General features: G+C 46.5%; 1 protein-coding gene across 7 annotated transcripts in view; it reads left to right on the top strand.

Annotated features, from left to right (window-relative positions):
* The first annotated feature begins 10,693 nt into the window (after positions 1 to 10,693).
* LOC138481148 (zinc finger protein 250-like) overlaps positions 10,694 to 21,407 on the top strand; it is a 729,359-nt gene continuing 718,645 nt past the window's right edge. For 4 of the 7 annotated variants that reach the window (XM_069613087.1, XM_069613084.1, XM_069613081.1 and 1 more), the window contains exon 1: positions 10,695 to 11,103. The gene's annotated coding sequence lies outside the window, so the exon portion shown is untranslated. Of the gene's footprint in view, positions 11,104 to 21,407 lie in introns of all 7 variants that reach the window. The other 3 variants (XM_069613085.1, XM_069613086.1, XM_069613088.1) reach the window with 1 other exon arrangement.

The following is a 21,407-nucleotide window of genomic DNA, read 5'->3' as shown; positions in this document are numbered from 1 at the left end:
ATCAAAGGCACTTGGGTGCAGACTCCGGCACGCAATACTTTTTACTTTTCTTCAAGCCAGTCTCCCTTCGCTGGGGCTGAAACAGCGTTCTTCAGCAGCGCCAGCCCCTCATCCCAGACGTCGGCCAGGAGCGGTACCAGCAGGATAGTCCTCCTCTTCGCCTCCCAGCATTGGTACAGGACGCTCTACTTCTCCTAAGGGGGGAGGGAGGGGTAGGAAAAGCTCCAACACCTGGGCGATCATGGAATGAAAAGATCCCAGTTTGTCCACTGGAGAAGCTCTCGGTGCCAGTGATGCAGGATCTCCCAGTCCTGTGCTATCATCCTCATCAGTTGTCGCCATGTCTGTCCCCCTAGGTAGGAAAATGGGGGGGGCAGAGACAGTTGGGATGGAGGCATTGGGGTAGGGTGTCTCTTCTTTGCCGATGACTGCCCTGGTGTCAACAGGGTCACCGGTGGTGCCACTAGTGCAGGCAGAGCCATCGGCAATCTCCTCTGAATCGCCAACACCCGCATGTGGAGTGTCAAGAGGATATCCTGCAAAAAAGTTCTAGGGGGCACCTGGGGGACAGGGTCACTGGCCCATCGCCCTTGTCATCCCCGTCGCCAGTATCAACGTTGTCGCCTCCGGCGGGCATCTCTTCGATGTTCCCATCGTCGTCATCACCACCGTGGATGGTGTAGACAGAAAATCTCTCCTCATCCGACAAAGAAATCCGTGTCCTGGAGTTTCTCCACGCCGCCCCCCCCTTTATGGGTCCTGAGGGGGTCAGTCCCAGGCTAAGCTCTGGCATCCTCTTCACCGGAGTCTTTTCTATCGTCGTGAACAAAGACTCTCGCCTGGGAGGGAGACATACTCTGGCTGCCGCTGGGGCATCCTGTACGGGGTAAGCCCCTTTTGCCTTCGAAAGGGAGGCCACCACCATCTCATTCGAGGAGGATGATTTGGCCTGGACCACCTGGGTCTTCACAGGCAGGGTGGCCATCTTGGCCTTCTCTGGCGTTTCCCACAGCTTCCTCGGGGTAGCTGACTTCCTCTTGGATGAAGAGGTGGAGCGGTGGCTGGATATCGAGGCTGACAGACTATGAACATGCCCTGACCGTCGCCGGACCCGCTTGCGCGGCGACCACAATGGAAGCAGTCTCACGGTGCTTGGCCTTGGGCACCCACAAAGGACTTAGAGGCCCAGTCAGGTTGGCTGGATCCGGAAGAGGCATGCCCCTTGAATCACCCAAGCTAGAGGCCCTGGTCTTGAGCCACACCGCCAACCGGACTTGTCAATCTTTCATCGGGCGCTTGGTGCAGCTTCAGCAGATCTCTTTATGCGCTGGGTTTAGACAATACAGGCACTGGGAATGCTTGTCACCCGAAAAAACATTCCGCAAACCGCAGTTGGTACACAGCTTGAAGAGGGAAGCTCTGTCCTCCTCCTCCGACATGATCCAGCGCGGTGTAGGCCTGAAGACTTCTGGAAGCTTCCAAGAAGAACACTCAACAATGCCGAAAAACGGGTCCCCATTAAAAGGAAGGATAAGCGATGGAGCACACAGGCTCAATTGAACCAAAAACAGTTTTCTTGCGTTTTTTTTGCTAGAAACGTAGAAAACTCAAATAGCGAAACGCAAGGACTCCCAACATTTGAACGTGCAGTAAAAATCTGAAGATGGCTGCCAGAGGAGGGGCTTAGGTAGAGGGCAGTCATTGGCTGGGGGCAGTATGACCCAGAGCTCAGTGATTGGTTTATAGGAGAAAAGACAGTTTAGAAACAAACAAACTGTTTTTTCTTTTACAGAGGATTCCCAGTCTGACAACGGGGAAAATTCATGAGCATGTGAATCCATGCCAGGCCCCATGCTGGAGAACCCAACTACAACAAAACAAGGCTCTGAATTGGCAGGTGGGGTAAAAGGGTAGTCTGGAAACTCCAATCATTACCACAAACTGCACTTGGGTTTGTGAGAGGCAATAGCTTTTGGTTCAGAGAAAGGGCTGCTTGAATTAGGACCATATGGCACATTGTATACAGGGTTTCCCTTTCAATTACATCTCACCAATGACCTCAAACAGGTCAAATCGGGTCATATTGTTTAGCAGTTTTTGGAGTGTCGTTTGTCATTTGAAAGTCACTTTTAAAGTGATGGTGCTTTCAGATAGTTCTGCCGAAACATCAAAAGGAGGCATTCAGATGATGAGAGAACAGAGGGCTCGCCTCCACTTTATAGAGCATTTCACAGCAAGGGTGATACGGCGGTCTCTTCCCAGTCCTTGGCACAGTGCTCTCTCGCAGTTACATTTGAATTCATCCTCCTCCTGCGAGTCAAACCTACCCCTACCCTCAGCTTTATTCCATCTCACTCTTGCCCTTTAACCGCCCATTGCCACCTCCCCTCCTCACATGCAATCTGTCCCTATTTTGCTTCCCCTATAGGGCCTATATTTTCCCTCTTTCATTCCCCCTTTCTTAACCCCTTAAGTGCCAAGGGCGAGGTATCTCGTCCTTGGCACCTAAGGGGTTAATGAAACAGAAAACGTTAGAAGGCATTGAATGGCGAAATACCAAAAAAAGGTTGCGGCGTGGGGGGGCTTGGCAGTTAAAAGGTTAATCTTGCTTTCCTCACCTTTTCCTTGACCATCTCGTTTTCTGTCCCACTTTAATCTCCTTCACTCTGTCTGCATGGCCATCCTTATAAGAGCCTCAGGCGCTGGGCATAATCTTTTACAGTGAAAGACATCTTACATTTGGTCACGTATTAAATGGCAGAAACCCTTTTAAATAGAAGTGGAACCCATTCACTATACCATCCGTCCATCGCATATGGCCTTCAGGGGCCTGTGTAGAACTTTTCAAAGTAATTCAACACACAGGACAGGATCCCAAGTAGTCCAATTTCTGGACTGAAATAATAAAACCTCATATCAGATTGCATTCTGGTACTTGCAGGCCTGTGTATATAACCTTTGCAGTAATGCAAAATTAAATGCATAAAAATTGCAGCTCTCTGTAGAAGTGGATTAGAGAGTGCTTCGTCTGCCTATTTTAAAGAAACAAGAGTGTGAAAAAAAGCATGTGACAAAAAGTTGGCATTGGTCTCACTGCATTACTAGTGGTCAAATATTCACACTTCAGTTACTTTTGTATGCAGATTACTGTTGTGCAGCAGATCTGTCTATGCGAGGGGCTCATCCCATAGGACCAGTTGCACATGCATGTAAACCTCCAGAGATCTTTTCACTGCCGGTGTGAAAAAAAGATATACCATCAAAGCGCAAAATCTGATTGTGTCTGCGGGGCCGAGTAAAAGCAAACAAACCGTCTCAAATATATTCCCCCTTGGTTTATGGGGAAATTTACCATAGGCCCACGTGTACACAGCGCAGATTCACTGTCAAGAAATCCTAGCTGCACAACTGCAGCCAACTCAATAAGAGAAAGGACTCCCCGCCACGACGAAGAACAATTTGCATGGGGATAAAACTTCAATGAAAGCGTAATTAGTTTCATATGTTCCTGCACCACAAAAGACGCCCTTTTATGTCCCCACCCCAAGTGGCGCGAAGGTTCAGAAAGCCTCCGACTTACTTGAAGTTACGCAAGTACTATGTGACTGCCAGTCAGCAGCTGCCGCTACTATGCTGCGGCTCTCTTCCCCATGGCAATCGCGCCCCACACCCAGGGAAATTTCGCCCTCCAGGGACCAGGGCAATTGCGCCACAGGCAGCCGCCTGCTTCCCCCGGGTCGAGAAACAGGCCAGATTATTATATATGTAGTCACTTACACCAGAGCAGAGTCTGTGTAGTACCTGCACAGCAGTTACTGCGTCTGCGAGCATTCCAGAGCTCGAACGATGCCGTAAATGAGCTTTTGGAGCACCTACTGTTGGCTACGATACCAATAACAGGCTGCCCTGTGTAATTTCAAAACCAAATGTTTAGAAGATCACGTACTTACAATGTTGAATTTCAACATGTGATAAGTACAATACAACAAATTACAGCTTCAACGTGCATTTCCGGAGGTTGCAAAAGGGCTCCTCCCAACAATATAACAAAAAGGTGAGAACATCCAAGTTAATGGATCATATATTAAATGCTTATAAAATTCACTACAAGAGCTGGATTGCATGCACACCCGATGCTGCCTGGAATCAGGACATGAGCGTTACGTAAAGGGTAGCAGTGTCTAGTTCCCATCTGAGAAACAGATCATAGGAACGCTCTGCCTCCACTTAATCACGTGGGCTGCTCTGCATCACTTCGAGTTTCAACGTTCACTTAGTCATCTTGTTTGCACAAGCGGGAAGGCAGTGTATTGCAGGAGTGCGAGAGATTCCTCTGTTACAAAGCACATTTCGTATAGTTGATTGTTATTTGGTGCTTGAATTTGGCTTATGGTAAGTCTTATCTCATGTTGATTGTTACTTTAATGCAGGGCGTCAATATCGGGAAGAGGGTATTTCTGTGTATTTTGGGGGTTTGTAATGTGCATCAGGGGCGAGATTCATCTAAAGTACAGGCGGATTTAGTTCTTTTGGGGATTTTCTCATGCAGATAGGCGATTTGCCCAGGGGAGATGCGTTTCATTGAGTGGGGTTGTGCACAGAGCATTCCTCCCTCCCCAATGGGACTACCAGTGAACAGTAAAGCGAATAGTTAGTTATCCTCCCCGCCGGAGAAGGGGGTGGGGGATTTACATGCAGCAGATGGGGATATGTGTTTTATGCAGACACATTTGGGTAGACATTTCCAGAAAGGAGGTGGGGGCGCGCGATTTGGCAGTCCACAGGGAGGGCGTTCATTTGCCCCTTTGTAATGTGTGGCAGAGAAGGCTAAAGGGAGGCCTTATATTGCTTTATCAACCACACATTTAAAGTCCCTATGAAACCCGACAGCATTGTGTGTGTTTGTTTAAAAGTTTGCTGATCCTTTCTAAAATGGCTTTAGGGCGGCATGACCTATTTCTGTTAAGTCGTTGTGGCGTTTTCACATAGGACGTCTATACGTGCTTAGGAAGAGAATCACAGAGGAAGGACCACTCCAAGCCATGTACGGGCAGGTATTTATTTTTTATTGTCTATTTATGAAGGCGCTTTACATCTCTCAAGTGTTTGGAAGCACCAGATATATTTTGGTGCCGGTGGGTTCGTTTTTCTTATTTTTATTTTGTTTGCAGCAACAGCAGATCTTTGTTTGTCTTCTTGGCTGGTGGAATCCCCATCCCAGCTCCCCTCTGCCCCCAAACTGAAGTGATTTGTGGCACTGCCGCGCATGCCGCCAAAATTTTCAGGGCAGATGTTTTTTCCAAATTGAGCTGCCAGCAGCAAGTCGGAATTATACGTCATTCACCCTTATCTGTGCAACACAGCTTTCACTGTTAAAACAGCAATAAGCTCACACAGTTGGTGATGATATATAGGTGCCGTCACCAGAGTGAGGGACAAGTGTGGCAGCAGTCCAGGGCTCTGGAGGAAGGGCTGTGGGTGGAGGGGGGTGCGATTTGAACACTGCAGGAAGATATGCCTAACTTTACCGCTCAGTGCTGCCAGGCAGTGTATTGAGCTGTACTGGCAAGAGTCTGCTTGTACTAGTACCACAAGATGTCTTTCTTGATTCTCCCTTCCCCCCCGTGCCCTGGGCATTTCTTCCGCTGTCTGTATAGGACAGAGTTCCTTCATTTCCCTGCGTGGTTTTACTGACTAGGAGCCCGCATGTTCATGAATACTTTGCTAGTATACAGTGAAAATGCAGAATCCTATGTAGTCTTACTAGCAAGATAAAGATAACAATGAGTATTACACCTTAAAAAGAGCGCCACTGTAGGGAGATGTCTTCAATCTGTGGGGCGTGTGATCCAGGACAGCGAGAAAAGAGAAAATATTTTTGTTTGCCTCACTTAACTGTGCATGGCGAGCCACTGCCCCCATTCACATGCCCAGTCTGTGCGATGTAGCCACGAAAACAGAATCAAATGCAGCCTGGCCGTGCGCTTTTGGATCGCGCATTCACGCTGCGTTGTTGGTTCCTGCTGGTGCTGCCAGCTTCTTCTTGCCTGGTAAGGGATGCCGCTTCTCGGCTAAGCTCCCAGCACCACAGTTGGAGGGGTGCCAGGAAGCAAGCGTTTCAGACCTTTGCCAGTCTCTCTTTGGAGCCACGAAGCAGAACGTGTGGGGGAGAGGAGGCGAGCAGGGGTGCCGGAACACTGCAATGCTGGTCCCCCTGTGCCCCTCCCCCTGTGCCCCCACCTTGGGGGCCACAGGGAAGAGGAGGCGAGTGGGAACAGAAGCATGCATTGATGGTGTTGTACGATATCTGGCTCCCCCACGGCAGATTGCTGGGCACCAGCAATCTGTCGTGGGCGAGACGGTTATCATACAGCACCGGCCTGCCCCTCTGCCTTGTTACCCCCTCTGGTCCATGGGATGGCTCTGGCCGAGTCTGACATCCGGCATCAGATGTCTGGCCGGATCTCAGGACGCGGCATGCCTCAGCCATGACCAGGTTTTACCAAGTCCCCAGTTTCGCAGAGGGAAGCTGGGGGCTCAGTGAACTAATCTTCGCGGTGCTCCTTTCCCCAGCCGCCACTCTCGCATTTCCTGGCTCTATTTGCTCATCCCATTTGTTTTCTTATGTCCTGAAAGGGACACCACGGAATTCAATGGGCCATGAACATCACTGTGGCAGGGGGGGCGGGGGTCACTGTTGAAAGCAGGCATTCTACATGCTAGCCACAGTATTGTTTTTAATATGGGCATTTTACACATTCATCGGAAAAAAGTAATTTCCAAAATCAAAAACGCTGCTGAAACTTGTGTTCACTAGTTCTCTTTTTTATTTTGTCGTGTGGCCCTTGCTTTGTGTTTTATCACAGGTTATATTTATAAAGATGTTATGTTTATCTAAATAGTTAATCACAAATAAATGCTTCTGTTGTGCTGAGAGCAGTCATTAGGAAATTAAACTGGGTTCATGGGTGCCAACTTTTGGTTTTCACAACAGAGGCAGAAATACCCAAAACCATTGCCCAAACACATTTTATAGCACTTCCTTTTTATAAGTAATTGCAAAAAGGCATTTGAGGAACAATATTTGCATATATTTTTTGTTTTTTATTGTCTTGGTTAAATTCAACCTTTAACACATTAATAAAAAAACAATATATCAATATACAATTATATTTTGCATATATAACGTCTCAGCAACGGTCTGTCAACCCGCTGAGCTACCTCGGTAGCCATTTACTATAGAGCGAGTCTATGCATCCCTTGATGTAGCAAAATCACTGCATTACCAGCACTGCTGCCATAGAAGGGATTTAAAGTGGAATTCATATACATCTTCTTGCTGTTGGTGCCAACCCTTTGCCTGCATGGGGCACCATACGTTGCAGAGAAGCCAGGGGGCTTCGTGTCTGGCATGGCAGGAGCAGCATTCAGCTGCTATGTCAACACTGTCACCGAACTGCAGTAAAATCTACATAGCTATTATTCGATGTTTCCGAAAGTTAGCTCAGCGAGTTAAGAACTACTGTGTCGGATTCTATGCAAGATATGTAGGTGAAGGATTGGAATGCGAGCAGGCTGGACTTCTCAACTATTCTAGGCAGGGAATAGAAAGGGTAAAATATAAACAAGCTGATGCTCTTTCTCTCACTCTATTATTTTTTGTCTCTGTGACTGAATACGAGTCCCGTTTTCCGGTACGTGCTCCGACTTCTCTCTGCCAGTTGGGGTGGACTGGCCTAGAGGGAACATAGAGATTTCCCGGTAGGACGCTGTACCCTAGATCCCTTGTGTGTGAGGGAGGATGTGTGCCGACTGGCAGAGTGTGGTGCGCAAATATTGGTACAGTCAGTCTGGCACATCTATATTATTTCAAATTTTACTTTTTCAATTGCAGGAACACACATTGGCTCTATCATGCCATCTTGGACAGCAAAGTCCCCAGCAGCAATGGCACCATAAAATAATCTGACATCTGTAGTAGGACTTGCTGACGGTAAGAAGGCCTTTTTTTTTTAAACTACTATTTCGCTGTGGGGCGATGGTAATTTTAAAGGTATAGTTAGGCGTCACAATCAGGGATTTCTAACCTATTTTTTGAGGCTGTTCCTTTCTCATGTCCAGTTTGGGGCAGTACTGAAAGTTCACGCCTCATGTGGGAGGTGCATTTACAGTGCACTGTACTCCCTCCTGGGTTCCCGGCGTTACGTCCTGCTTACTAGCTGATGCCTAACACCCAAGAGTTGGTTTTAACCCCTGCTCATCTAATCTTAATTTTGAAGTCTCAGGTAGACCCATGTATCATTGGCAGTTTGTTTTCATTGTAGCAGCATTGATCTAAGCGTTGGTGTGTCAACCTAACCACTGTGTCCCAGCAAGAAAAATCCTGTGAAGCATTTGACCCAGTCACGCAGGCAGGTAAGGGTATCTTTTCCTTATGTACCATTGGTTGAGTAGAGGTCCTGAAGGTTTATATCAGCCCTGTGCGATGTCCATCCAGGTGTGCTTTTCACCGCCAATTTGTGGCCTAGTCCAGGACCACACTTAAAAATAAGTTTTAGCAGCATTTTTTTAAGTTTGGTAATGACTTTACCTGCAAATGTGTAAAATGCACATTTGAACAACAATGTGTCCAGCATGTAGAATGCCTGCTTTCAACAGTGACTTCCCCTCTCCCCAGTAATGTTCATGGCCCATTGATTTCCGTGGTGTCCCTTAGAAAACAGAAGAAAACAAAACGGGATGAGCAAACAAACGCAGGAAATGCGCAAGTGACGTCTGGGGAAAAGGAGCACTGCGAAAATTAGGTCACTGAGCCCCCAGCTTCCCTCTGCGAAGCTGGGGGCTTGGTAAAGCCTGTTCATGGCTGAGGCAGGCCAGATCCTGAGATACAGCATCAGATTTCTGGCCGTATCTCCGACCCAGCCAGAGCATCCCATGGACAAAAGGGGTAACAAGGCAGAGGGGCAGCCAAGGCAGGGGGGCCGCCACGGCAGATTTCTGGAGCCCAGCAATCTGCCATGGGGGAGCCCGATATACAACACAGGCAATGCAGGCTTCTGTCCCCGCTCGCCTCCTCTTCCCCATGGCCCCCACGGTGGGAGTACAGAGGGAGAGGGGCGTAGGGGGACAAGCATTGCAGCGATCCAGGCCCCCTGCTCACCTCCCTCTTCCCCACACGTTCTCCTTCGCGGGTCCAAAGAGGGACCGGCGAAGGCCTGAAACGCTTCCTTCCCAGCACCCCCTCATACTGTGGTGCAGGGGGTTAAGCAGAGAAGCAGCATCCCTTACCAGGCAAGAAGAAGTTGGCGGCACCAGCAGGAAGCAACAACGCAGCGTGGATGTGCGATCCAAAAGAACTCAGCCTGGCTGCATTTATTCAGTTTCGTGGCCGCGTTGCACTGACTGGGCATGTGGGCCAGTGGCTCACCATGCAGTTAAGTGAGGCAAAAAGAATGATTTCCTTTTTTCTCGCCGTCCTGGATCACACGCCCCACAGATCGAAGACCCCTCCCTACAGTAGGACTATTCTGAAGGCAAAATACTCAATTGTTATCTTGCTGGTAAGACTACATTCTGCATGTTCACTGTATACCAGCAAAGTATACATGAACATGCAGGCATCTAGTCAGTAAGGCAATGCAGGGAAATTAAGGAACTCTGTTCTAGACAGAAACAGAAGAAATGCCGTTAAGGGTGGGAGGGAGGTAAATCAAGAAAGACATCTTGTGCTACAAACAGACTCTTGCTGGTACAGCTCAAGGCACTGACTGACGGCACTAAGCGATAAAGTTAGGCACATCTCCCTGCAATGTTCAAATCAGAACCCCTCACCTCGTAAAGGCAGTACAGTTACAGACATCATGCCAAGGGAACTTTATGCCATCGTAGCGATTCCTCCCCCCTTGCTCTTCATCCAGCGACTCGGGCGGCGGCACATACATAGCATCCTCATCGTAGGAAGGCTCGGCAGCCCCGAAGGCATCCAAGCCCATGTGAGCCTGGGCAGCAGTGCAGAAATAGAAGCAATGCGCCTGTGGGGCTTAATTTCAAACTGGGTGAGCTCTTTGGTGTTTTAACAGTGAAAGCCGTGTTGTGCAGATAAGGGTGAAGAAAGATTGTGTATAATCCGACTGCCAGTCTAATTTGGAAAAAACATCTGCCCTGAAATAATTACCTTGGGTGCACCACATGGCCACAAATCACTACTGTTTGTGTGGGAGGGGGGGGGGGCGAGATTGATTGATGTATTTATTTATGGAGCGCTTTACACCAAGGCACTGAATGGGGATAATACCAGCCAATAAGACAGACAAAGATCCGTTGTTACTGCAACCAATATATCAAAATAGGAAAAACAAACCCACCGGCACCTAAATATACCTGACGCTCCGAAACACTTCTGAGATGTTATAGCGCCTTATAAATACTTAATAAAAAAAATGAACACCTGCCCGTACACTGCATAGAGCGATCCATCCTCCGTGATTCTTCCTAAACAGGTATAGACGTCATAGTAGAACGCCACACAAATACGTCATGACGCCACAAAGGCATTTTTAGAAAGTATCGGCAAACTTTAAAACAAACAACAATGCTATCGGGTCTCAAAGGGACTTTAAATGTGTGATTGATAAGGAAAGCAATATAAAAGGCATATAAAAGGCATTCCATTAGCCTTCTCTGCCACACATTACAAAGGGGCAAATGAACAACCCCCTTCCCGGGAATGCCAAATTTCGTCTCCCCCCTCCGCCCCCTCTCCCCGGCTGGAAATTCGTACCGAAATGCACATTACAAATCCCTAAAAAACACATAAATACCCTATTGCCGCTATGTATTAAAGTAACAATAACCATGAGATAATTTTAAGTCTTACCATGAACCAAATAACAATCAACTATACGAAATGTGCTTTGTAACGCACTGCCTTGTCTTCCCGCTTCTGCAAACAAGATGATGAAGTGAACGTTTAAACCCACGTGATGCAGAGCAGCCCACGTGATTAAGTGGAGGCAGAGCGTTCGTATGGTCCGTTTCTCAGATGGGAACTAGACACTCTTACGCTTTACGAAACGCTCATGTCCTGATTACAGGCAACATCAGGTGAGTGCATGCAATCCCTCTCTTGTAGTGAATTTTATGTGCATTTATTTAATAATCCATTAATTTAGACGTTTTCATCCCTTTGTTACATTGTTAGCAGGAGCCCCTTTGCAACCTCTAGGAATGCACGTTGAAGCTGTAATTCGTTGTATTGTACTTATCACATGTTGAAATTAAACATTGTAAGTGCGTTACTTTCTAATCATCTGGTTATGAAATTACACAGGGCAGCCTGTTGTTGTTGGTATCGCTTACACAGTAGCTGCTCCGAATCTCGTTTACGGTATGGTTCAGGCTCTGGTATGTTCGCAGACGCAGTAACAACTGTGCAGCTACTATCCTGTAAGTGACTACATAAATAATAATCAGGCCTGTTTCTTGACCCAGGCGAAGCGGGCGGCTGCCCTGGGTGCTATTGCCCCAGTGGGCGCAATTGCCCCGCTGCCTGGAGGGCGAAATTTCCCTGGGTGTGGGGCGCGATTGCCATAGCTCTCAACTCACACGCTTTTGGCGGGTGTCACCCGCCTTGTAAAGAGTGGACTCACCCGCCAAGCCTCCTGCAGGCCCATTCATTTCAATGGTCCTCTCACCCGCCAAAAACAAAATCGGGTGTTTTCACCCGCTTTTGCGACTCAAATGGTTGAGACCTATGCGATTGCTGTGGGGAGAGTAGCCGCAGCACAGTAGCCGCAGCTGCTGACTGGTTGTCACCTAGTACTTGTGTAACTTTACGAAAGTCAGAGGCTCGCTGAACTTTTGTGCCACTTGGGTTAGGGGCATAAAAGGGCGCCTTTACTGTTGGTCTCCCTCCTTTGTAATCAAAAAGAAACAACACAACACAGAGGAAAAAGACAACTGCCTTGCAGCGTTTCCGGCTTCCCGCCCGACACTTCAGTTGCTTTCTACCCGGACCCGTGCACAAAGAAAGAAGACTGCATTGCCTCCCCGACTCGCTTGTGTGCAGAAATACTGAGAAAGAAGGTAGGTACAGCCCGATGCTTCTGTTGACATTTTAGAAAATGTTCCTTTAAACTGTACATAGTGTTCAGCTCGTGCTCAAACAGTAGTTTGCATAGTTCAGAGTGCGTTCTGGACAAGAATGGGAATATTTTCTTTTACACTTTCCAGCCCAGATTTTTTTCCAACGTGGAGACTGTTAGGCAGAATCCTGTGCAGTGCCCTAAGGGACTACTACACACAATTAAGACTACAGGTGGCAATACAAGTTTTACCTTTGGTACAAGCCTGTACTACTATGTTAAAGTGGTAGCAGTAGCGGAGCAGCCAGGCTTATCTCAAGAGTATATGAGCAGTAGCAGAGATTACACAAAGGGACCACAATTACTGTGACTCAAGCAAACAGTGACTCAAAGTTGCAGGTAAAAAAATATAAGTACATTTATTTTTAAACCATTTGTTATAAACACGACACTTCTATTCAAAAACCACACGTAAAATACACTACAACTAACCAATTCACTTTGTACGTTATAACTTCAAGGTAAGTACCCTGTGTTTTAGCGGACCGGTGTTGTGAAACAAAAGACGTTACCGGGAATACACTTGCGATCACGTTTTCACAGTAATGACAGTTCGGTTTTACTAAAGTAACGCATATCCGCGGCAGGAAATGTTACCGGGGCAAAAACACACTTAGCACCTGAGATACCCAGAGAGAGTTGGGCGCAAATATCATAGGCAATACTTTTGGCAAGGCAGACGGAACCAGAGAACACTCTTAGACAGAAATTCAAGAGTCAATAGGCCAGTGTCAAGTGGAACCGGGTTCCTGTTGTCGAGTATCACACAGTCTGATAGTTCACGATTCAACGTAGCCAGGACTACTTAGATGCTGTCAACAGAGGAAGCAAAAGTTATAAGAAGGAGGGAAGTCAAGGGCAAGCCTTTGAGGCGAAGAAAAGGGATTCACCCTAATTCCCTGAGCAGAACACAGTACCTTATTCAATGAAGAGGCTGGTGCCACAGCAGTTGTTCCTGGTAGTTTCCTGCAGACCCACGGTTCCTGAAGCTTCGATCCGAAAGAAGATGTCTGGAGGGGTCTGCACCACACAGGGCTGAAGCCGGCAGCAGCGACGGTAAATAAAAGGTGTGCTCCTTAAAAACAGGAGAGGCTCTTCAGATGGCTATCCGGACCACTACAGCAGTGTGCAGCGATTTCGACCATGAAGAGGATCCTCTGGCTGTAGAAGATGAGATGGTTATCCCCACCAAGCTCAAGGGAAGAAGACTCCAGACTGGATCTTCTCTGGTCGTCAAAGGGGTAGATAGCTCAGGACTGCAGCAGGGCTTAACCGGGACAGGATAGTTGCAGCATCTTCTCCGCTTCTCTTCGGTTCCTTGTAGTTCCAGTGGCAACTCTGACTTCTAGCCCAAGAGACCTGCCTTTTATGCGAAAATCCCCCATTCACACAGCCTGGCTGTCAATCACGCAGCAGGTGGTTTGTCCGGCCCGGACAACCACCTCAGCCAATCATAGCAAAGTGCAACTCAGGTTTCCTAGGATACCCTGTGCAGGGGGTGACTACACCCCTCCCTAACATTCAGCCCACCTAGACACCCAGGCGCCTAGAGGAGGGCTTCTTGGCAGAAGCCCGCCAAAAGACAGTGAACAAAGAAGGCAAACCTGGTTTGCCGCGGAAAGAAAAACACAAGAAGGACTTTAACAAAAAGAAATGGCGAATAAACCCGACCGGAGCCAAAAGAAAAAGTATTTGGTCAAGTGGGTTTAAGTTCGAGGCTAATATAATAGCCTACAACAATACCATGTTTTATATAGTATAATCACGGTAGAAAAGTTAGGGTCGATACCACTGCCACCAGCCAAATCTAAATGTTAAAAGAGCGAAACAATGCTTTAGGAGGTATATATAAAAAGGGCTAAGCATTAACCCTTTCCAGTACTCCATGTAAAATGGGGTGTACTGGATCTGTGGTTAAATGACTAAGTAAAGTTAATGCCAACTTTATCCTTTTCTGGGGGACAGTAGTCAGCCTCAGAAATGGAGTCGGTGGGAAGTCCAAAAGACAACCCTGTGTCACTGCACTGAAGGTGCAGTGTAACACACAAAAGAAGGGGGCTACTGAAGTGGTGTACTCCAGAGTCCACAATCACAAAAACAGATGAAATACACATGGCAAAACACAAGTAAGAGTGGAAAAAAGGGGTACACTCTTACTAAGTGGAAAAACAAACTCCAGAAATCCAGCAAAGCTGCTAGGGGACTCACTAGGTAAGGGAAATTAGCCATAGAATGAGAATTCTCCCTAACATAGACGCCTGCCTCGGTTGGATAGGGTGCGTGTATTGGAATTGATTTGCTGTGTTCCTGCTTCCCCTTTAAAATGTGTCCCACGCCTGAAAGGTAAGTGGCAGAACGTAGCTTCACTCTGTTCTGTCCCAAAAAAAGTCTAAACGGCACAAACATTTCTCAGTTAGAGTTGAAAGCTCATATTGGAAGTTGCTGCTGTTCTGGGCACTTTCAGCCGCAACCTTTCATCTTTGTTGGCTTTAATTGAACAGGTTTGAAACTTGGTACTGTTGTGTGCAGTGCAGAGAACTTCCTTTGTTTAGAGTTAGGATTTGGGGCAGGAACATATGGAACTAATTAGACTTATTTTTTCATGGTTCCATTGAAGTTTTATCCCCATGCAAATTGTTTTCCTCCTGGCGGGAGTCCTTTCTTGGACTGAGTTGGCTGCAGTGGTGCAGCTAGGATTTCTCGACTGGGTGAACCTTCACTGTGTGCAGGTGGGCCTATGGTAAAGTTCCCCATAAACCAAGGTGAAAATATTTCATGAGACGGTTTGTTTGCTTTGGCTCGGTCCCGCAGACAAGATCCAAGTTTGAGCTTTGATGGTATATATTTCATTGTTCAGAACAGCAAAATGGTACTCCTTTCATCGGCAGGGCAAGGATTATGGGCAGAAAGGTTTACATGCATGTGTAACTGCCTGTTAAGACTGATTTCCTATACTCTGGCCTGGTGGACAGATGTATAGAAGGCTAACCTATATTGTGACGGGGGCAACTCTGGGAAGCTGTAGCCAAACCAGTTTAAGGTAGCAGTGACAGGCGGTCTAGGCTAAGATCTTCAGAGGGGTGAGATTGTAAAGGCTCCACAATGACGTCAACCAATGGGAGTCACAAATTACCCTTAGACAAGATGTATAAGAATACAGTTATTTAATTATGGCCAAATACACTATAAGAAAAATGAACACAAGCATGTAGACTTATCTACCAATACCATCAAAATAAAATACATATATAAAGTCACAGGTTCAAGTGCATAATACAACTCAAGTTACTCCTGCAAGGGAATGAATAGATGAGTATTAAACACAAAAAGGTCCACAGAGAATTAACCCCTAACTAATATTGTCCAACCCTAAGTTGCCTGGGGCCTTGTGCCCTATTGTTCAGGATACAAAGATACAGCACTCGGGAGGCAGGAGAAAATGTAGGTAGGGTCTCGGGGGTCCAGTGATGGATTCTTAGAGCCAGGATTCAAGATAGACAATGTCCAAAATTCCCCCCAACAGTTCGAAGTCTTGCCAAGGCAAGTATTGGCAAAGCCAATAGGTTTAAGATAAAATTGTACGTCGATTGATTTACAATGGGAGTGTAGGGGTATGTTAAAAGCTCAATAACTTACCCCCCTCACTTCGAATCTTCCCAAGACTTTCCAGAACAAGGAAGGGTGTCCTGGCTTGCTTTTACCGCCGAATTCCGCGGTCCTCGATTTTCACGGGTTGCTGGTTTGAGTGATTCTCCGGTTAGTAACTTTTTCTGGTGCAAGGACTCTTGATGAAGAAATGCAGAAACAAACGATGCAGAGCCCTTCTCTGGACTCGGGGCGGGTCAGAAGGGCAGGTTTCGGACCGCGCACGCTACGCACAGCGATGCAGCAGGACTCGGTAGCCACGGTAGGACTTTCTCGGGTCCCCTTGGTGCCAGGACGCTGACATTTCGCAGAGGGTGTCATTGCAGTGGCAGCTGAGGGTGTACCAAGTTTCAGGCAGAAACTCGGAACGGCAACGAAGATAACCCGGTAGCCCAAAAAAGAAGCAGGTCAGCCACAGGACGATTCCTGGGCACTTCTGAAGGCAGTTTTTGTGATGGGCACCGAGTAGGCTTCGGGGATGGATGGTCCCTCCAATCTAGGGATTGTAGCACCTTCGCAGGCCTACTGGAGGTCAAGAGACAGACAGGGCTCCACCAGGACTGCAGCAGAAGTTGGTTTCCAGGCCTCCTTCAGATAGGTTACATGTTTCTTTGCGGGTCTTCTCAGCTGGACGGATTCTTGGCTCCTTCAGGTTCTTCCAGGATCTCTGAGAATTGCATGCAGGGGCCCTCTTCTTATCCTAAAAGCCATGTAGGAGTCTAAACTCCCACTAGCCAATGGCAGAACCAGACCACACACACACACACCCCACAGTGGTCCAATCAGGTCCACTGGCGGGAACACTCATGCATACCACTCGGACACACAGAAACCAGGATGTGTATTGGGGTCAGACTGACCCAGCCCACATTCTGCCTGCAAACGCACAAAGCCCTCCAGTAGCCCGCCAAAAGCTCCTGCTTTCCCGGGCACTGGAAGTCCTTATAAGGATCTTTCTGACCTCTGAGGCCAGGACGAAGGCTAAACAACAAGATGCAAAAAGAATGGGCGAAAAACCTTGTGGCATGGCCATGTTTGGCCAGTGGCCACAGTAAGTAGCCAAACACGGTAAACGCGGTTAAGCTTACACGAAATTCCCCAAAAAGTGGGGAAAAGTCAGTGCTGCCACCAGCCCATCTTTTAAGCACCTCAGAATAACCAAACAATCCTTTGAGTGTTAGTCTAGGGCAAAACAGAAATGAACCCCATTGCACTGCAGTGTAAGCTGCTGTGTGCAATGATAAAAAGTTACCACAGGTGATGTAACCACAAGTAGCAACATAGTCACAAGACTAAGGGAAACACTGTTTCCCAGTACTGATAGCCTTAAGGACATATCAGTTTCCCCATAACATGTGAGCAAAGGCCAGTACAGTGAAGCTTAATGCTTCACTGTACTGCAAAAAGTACAGGTCAGATTGAAAAATAAAAGCAAAAAGTTTGGGGGTTCCATAAAGATGGAAGGAAAGGTGCAGTAAAGAGAATCTTTCCTAACACTGGCCCTATGGGGTGAGCCCCTCGCATGGACAGATGTGAATGTTTTCTGCTGCACAACAGTAATCTGCATACAAAATAACTCTGAAGTGTGAATATTTGAACACTAGTAATGCAGTGAGACCACTGCCCATTTTTTGTCACATGCTTTTTTTCACTCTTGTTTCTTTAAAATAGGCAGAAGAAGCACTCTCTAATTCACTTTTACAGAGAGCTGCCATTTTTATGCATTTCATTTTGCATTCCTGTAAAGGTTATATAAACAGGCCTACAAGTACCAGAATGCAATCTGATATGAGGTTTATTATTTCAGTCCAGAAATTGGACTACTTGAGATCCTGTCCTGTGGATTGAACTACTTTGAAACATTCTACACAGGGCCCTGAAGGCCATGTGCGATGGACGGATGGTATAGTGAATGCGTTCCACTTCTATTTAAAAGGGTTTCTGCCATTTAATATGTGACCAAATGTAAGGTGTCTTTCACTGTAAAAGAGTATGCCCAGCGGGTGTAAGGTTCAAATAAGGACGGCAATGCAGACAGAGTGAAAGAGATTAACGTGCAACAGAAAACGAGATAGTAAAGGAAAAGGTGAGGAAAGCGAGATTAAGAAAGATGGAACGAAAGAGAGGAAAATAAAGGCCCTATAGGGGAAGCAAAATGGGGGCAGAGATTTCACTTAAGAAGGGGAGGCAATGGGCGGTTAAAGGGCAAGAATGAGAGGGAAGAGAGCTGAGGGTAGGGGTAGATGTGACCCGGAGGAGGAGTTCAAATGTAACTGGTCGAGAGCACTGTGACCAGGACTGGGTAGAGACCACTGTATCACACTTGCTTTGAAATTCACACTGGAATATGCAAATTGGCTAAGCTCCAGGGTTACAGGAGGACTCTATGAAGTGGAGTCCAGCCCTCCGTGCTCACATCAGCTGAATGCCTCCTTTGATGTTTCGTCACAAGAGTTGTTTGCTGACTAGTACTTTCCTTTGGCACAGAGCACCCTCTGAGTACTGAAAAGTGAAGACTCATAGATGCACCAGTGGTCGGGCTGTAGTGACCTGCAGCCTATGTGGGAAGTTGGAAAAATTAATGTTGTGGCTTGGTAGGTATGATTTAAGGCGACAAAAATATACAGAGAAAAAAAAAGAAAGAATATGTTTTCTGTTGTAATTGCCAGTATGTAACGTCTCACTGAGTTGTGGTTTAAAAAGCCACTCAAAGCCACTCATAAATTGATAACAGTATAGAAAATACTCAGAGATGAGACTGCGCCAATTAGTATTTAAAAAAACCAGGTGTTGGTTTTATTTAAACGATTGCCCTTTCTCATGACGCGTGTTTCGGCTTTAGAACCAGCCTTTTTCAAATCCGGGCACATGTTTCGGCTTGTGAACCAGCCTTTTTCAAATCAGGGCATTATGGTCACTATTTTTATCATCGAAACCACATAACCGTAGTTACAAAAACATTATTTTGATTTTACATTTTGTAAATCGTCATTTTAAATCATAATGAGGAAAAATTATAAGTGTATATCACAGAGAAAAAGGGGTTGGGGAAAGGGGTGGATTCAAGGGTTTGGTAAAGTCAAAATATTTCAATTATATCCATTGACAACATAAAAGTAAACATGTACCACATATGAGAGAGAACAATATTCGAAATGTGCAAAGGTTTGATAAGAAAAAAAATAGAATCCACCCCTTTCTCTCTGTGATATGACACTTATAATTTTTCCTCAAGTAAAGAATGCAATTTTACAAAGGGGGTTGGCTGCAAAATATGTCTGTTATTTTGGATTGTACTCCAGATATCAGCCACACCAAGCAACTGTCTTACACTGTAAGAATTGTGGATATTACATTTCTGTGAGGGTATGGCCCAGCAGACGACACATCTGGTGAAGGACTTGCAAACCTTCTGTATTCTGAAATGTCAGAATGCGGTCTAGAGATGGACAACTGCTGTGGTCAGGGGTATGATAGTGGTGCAAAAATGATTGGGGTAAACAAAGGAGTCCAAGCGCGAGTTCTCGAGCAATACCCGGTGCATGTTTTAACCCACACTGCTGACACAGTTTAAATTTTCTTGGTTGGCTATGCTTCCAAATCCTCTGGGAAATCTGTTCTCTTTTTGGTGTACTTCAGAGACTCTATAATTTGTTTACAGCTTCAACTAAACGCTGGAGAATTCTCAGTGAGCATGTAAAAAATCATTCCTTCAAAAAGGTCTGTTAAACACGATTGGAATGTAGAATTGAACGCTTGAGAGCTATGCGGTATCCACTTTTTGAGATACACACAGCACTCATGAGCATTGAAGAAAAAGTCAATGACCCAACATTGTCCTCGGAGGCTAAGTCCCTTGCTTTACACTTGGAAGATTTAAGTTTTATTTCTACTTTAGTTGTGTGGTATGACCTTCTATTTTAGGTGGACATTGTAAGCAAATCCATGCAGTCCAAACACATTGTTTTGCCGGTCTGCAATGACCTGCTTAAGAACTGCATTACCTTGTCAAAAGTTATAGGAGTGTTGGTTTTGAGTCTGCTGTAACAACAGCAAAAGAGAGAGCCTTACTTGTAGACATTGACCCTACTTTTAAGGCAATTACACCGCATAGGAAAAAACTAGAAAATGTTTGCCTATGAGACTTAGGACGAGACCACTGAGAATGAAGACGAACTTTTTAAAGTAACTGTATTTTATACCCTGATTGATGCCATAACTACTTCGCTTGAAAGGCACCTTTCCCAGTTGTCTGTGCACAATACAAGCTGGGGTTTCATGTACAACATAAAGCTCTTGCCTGGAAAAGAAGAACTAATACAACTGTGCAAGCACCTGGAGCAATTGTTAGCAAAGGGTGGTGATAGTGCACCAGCATCTGATATAGATGGTTCCCAGTTGGCTGAGGAACTGAGACCTATCCAGCCATCTCTTCAGAAGAGTTATATTATGCCCCTTGAAGTTTTGCAGCAAATTCATCATACAAAAACACATAGGTTGTTTCCAAATGTGTGGGTTGCCACGGGGCTCTTACTAACAATTCCAATTACAGTGGTGAGAGGAGCTTTAGTAAATTGAAACTGATAAAGACATACTTGCACTCCACAATGGCAGAGGAAAGGCCATCAGCCCTTTCAATACTTTTAATTGAGAGTGAATTTGTTGAAAACATTGATTATGTAGCAGCAATAAATGCTTTCGCAGCAGCAAAGTCAAGTAGAGTGCCCTGAACATAGACAACAAATGGACACAAAACTTTAAAAATAGTATATGCTGTTTTTGTACTCTGCTTTGTCTGAGGAATTACTTCAAAGTTCTTGAATCATGATGTAATAAAACTGATTTCATTTGTTTAGCAGTGATTTATTGACCTTGGGTAGGAGTTACTTAACAGTGTAGTGTGGGAGTGGCATGCAGGGAGTGGGGAGCCAGGGGGCGCATCATGCTCAACTGCGACTGAATGGTGTTTGCTATCTTGTCCCCAAAATCCTGAAATCCTTGGTGAAGGACCTCCTGGGTAACCATGTAATCTTTTGCAGTGCCAGCCAGCGCCACCAAATTCTCTCCTCCCCCGGGCCCCTGATCTCCCCCAGCTGGTACCTCACTCTCTGCGCCAGAGCCTCTCAGATTGCCCTCCTGTGGTTTCTTCAGGCTTGGGGGCAGCTTGCATGTCCTTCCCCTTGTTTTTGGACATAGTGCGTAGGCAGGTCGGATGGGGGAGCCCTGCCCCCTCCTCTTCTCCCTGATATTGTTTTGCATCCTTCTGACCTCTTCTGGAAATGTTTTCAGGGCGTAGGAACCTCCTCCCTCTGCCGCTTTGTGGGTCCGCCCTTGACTGTGTGGGTTTGGAACTCCCCTCTCACTGTGCGCAGTTGAGCCACTGTTTGTCCTCCTCCTCGGGTTTCAAATGACTCACCTCCTGGCCTTGGTGCTAGGATCACTCTGCCCAGAGTCCGACCAAATGGCCTCTCCCTTATTCTTCCTTGCCCACCACGGATGTAGATGGACTCTTTAGCCCTCTATTCAGCCTCAGGATTGGCCAGGGCCCCACCTGTCACTGTCTCCTATGCGTGGTGCGCCTCTTGCTCCTTTGTCTCCTTTGCTGTGTTTTTGGATGGA

The sequence above is a fragment of the Ambystoma mexicanum genome, chromosome 5p, assembly GCF_040938575.1.
Source record: "Ambystoma mexicanum isolate Mex_15411 chromosome 5p, UKY_AmexF1_1, whole genome shotgun sequence".
NCBI lineage: Eukaryota > Metazoa > Chordata > Amphibia > Caudata > Ambystomatidae > Ambystoma > Ambystoma mexicanum.
The sequence above is the reverse complement of the archived record's forward strand: the minus strand, read 5'-3'. Positions and strand labels throughout refer to the sequence as shown.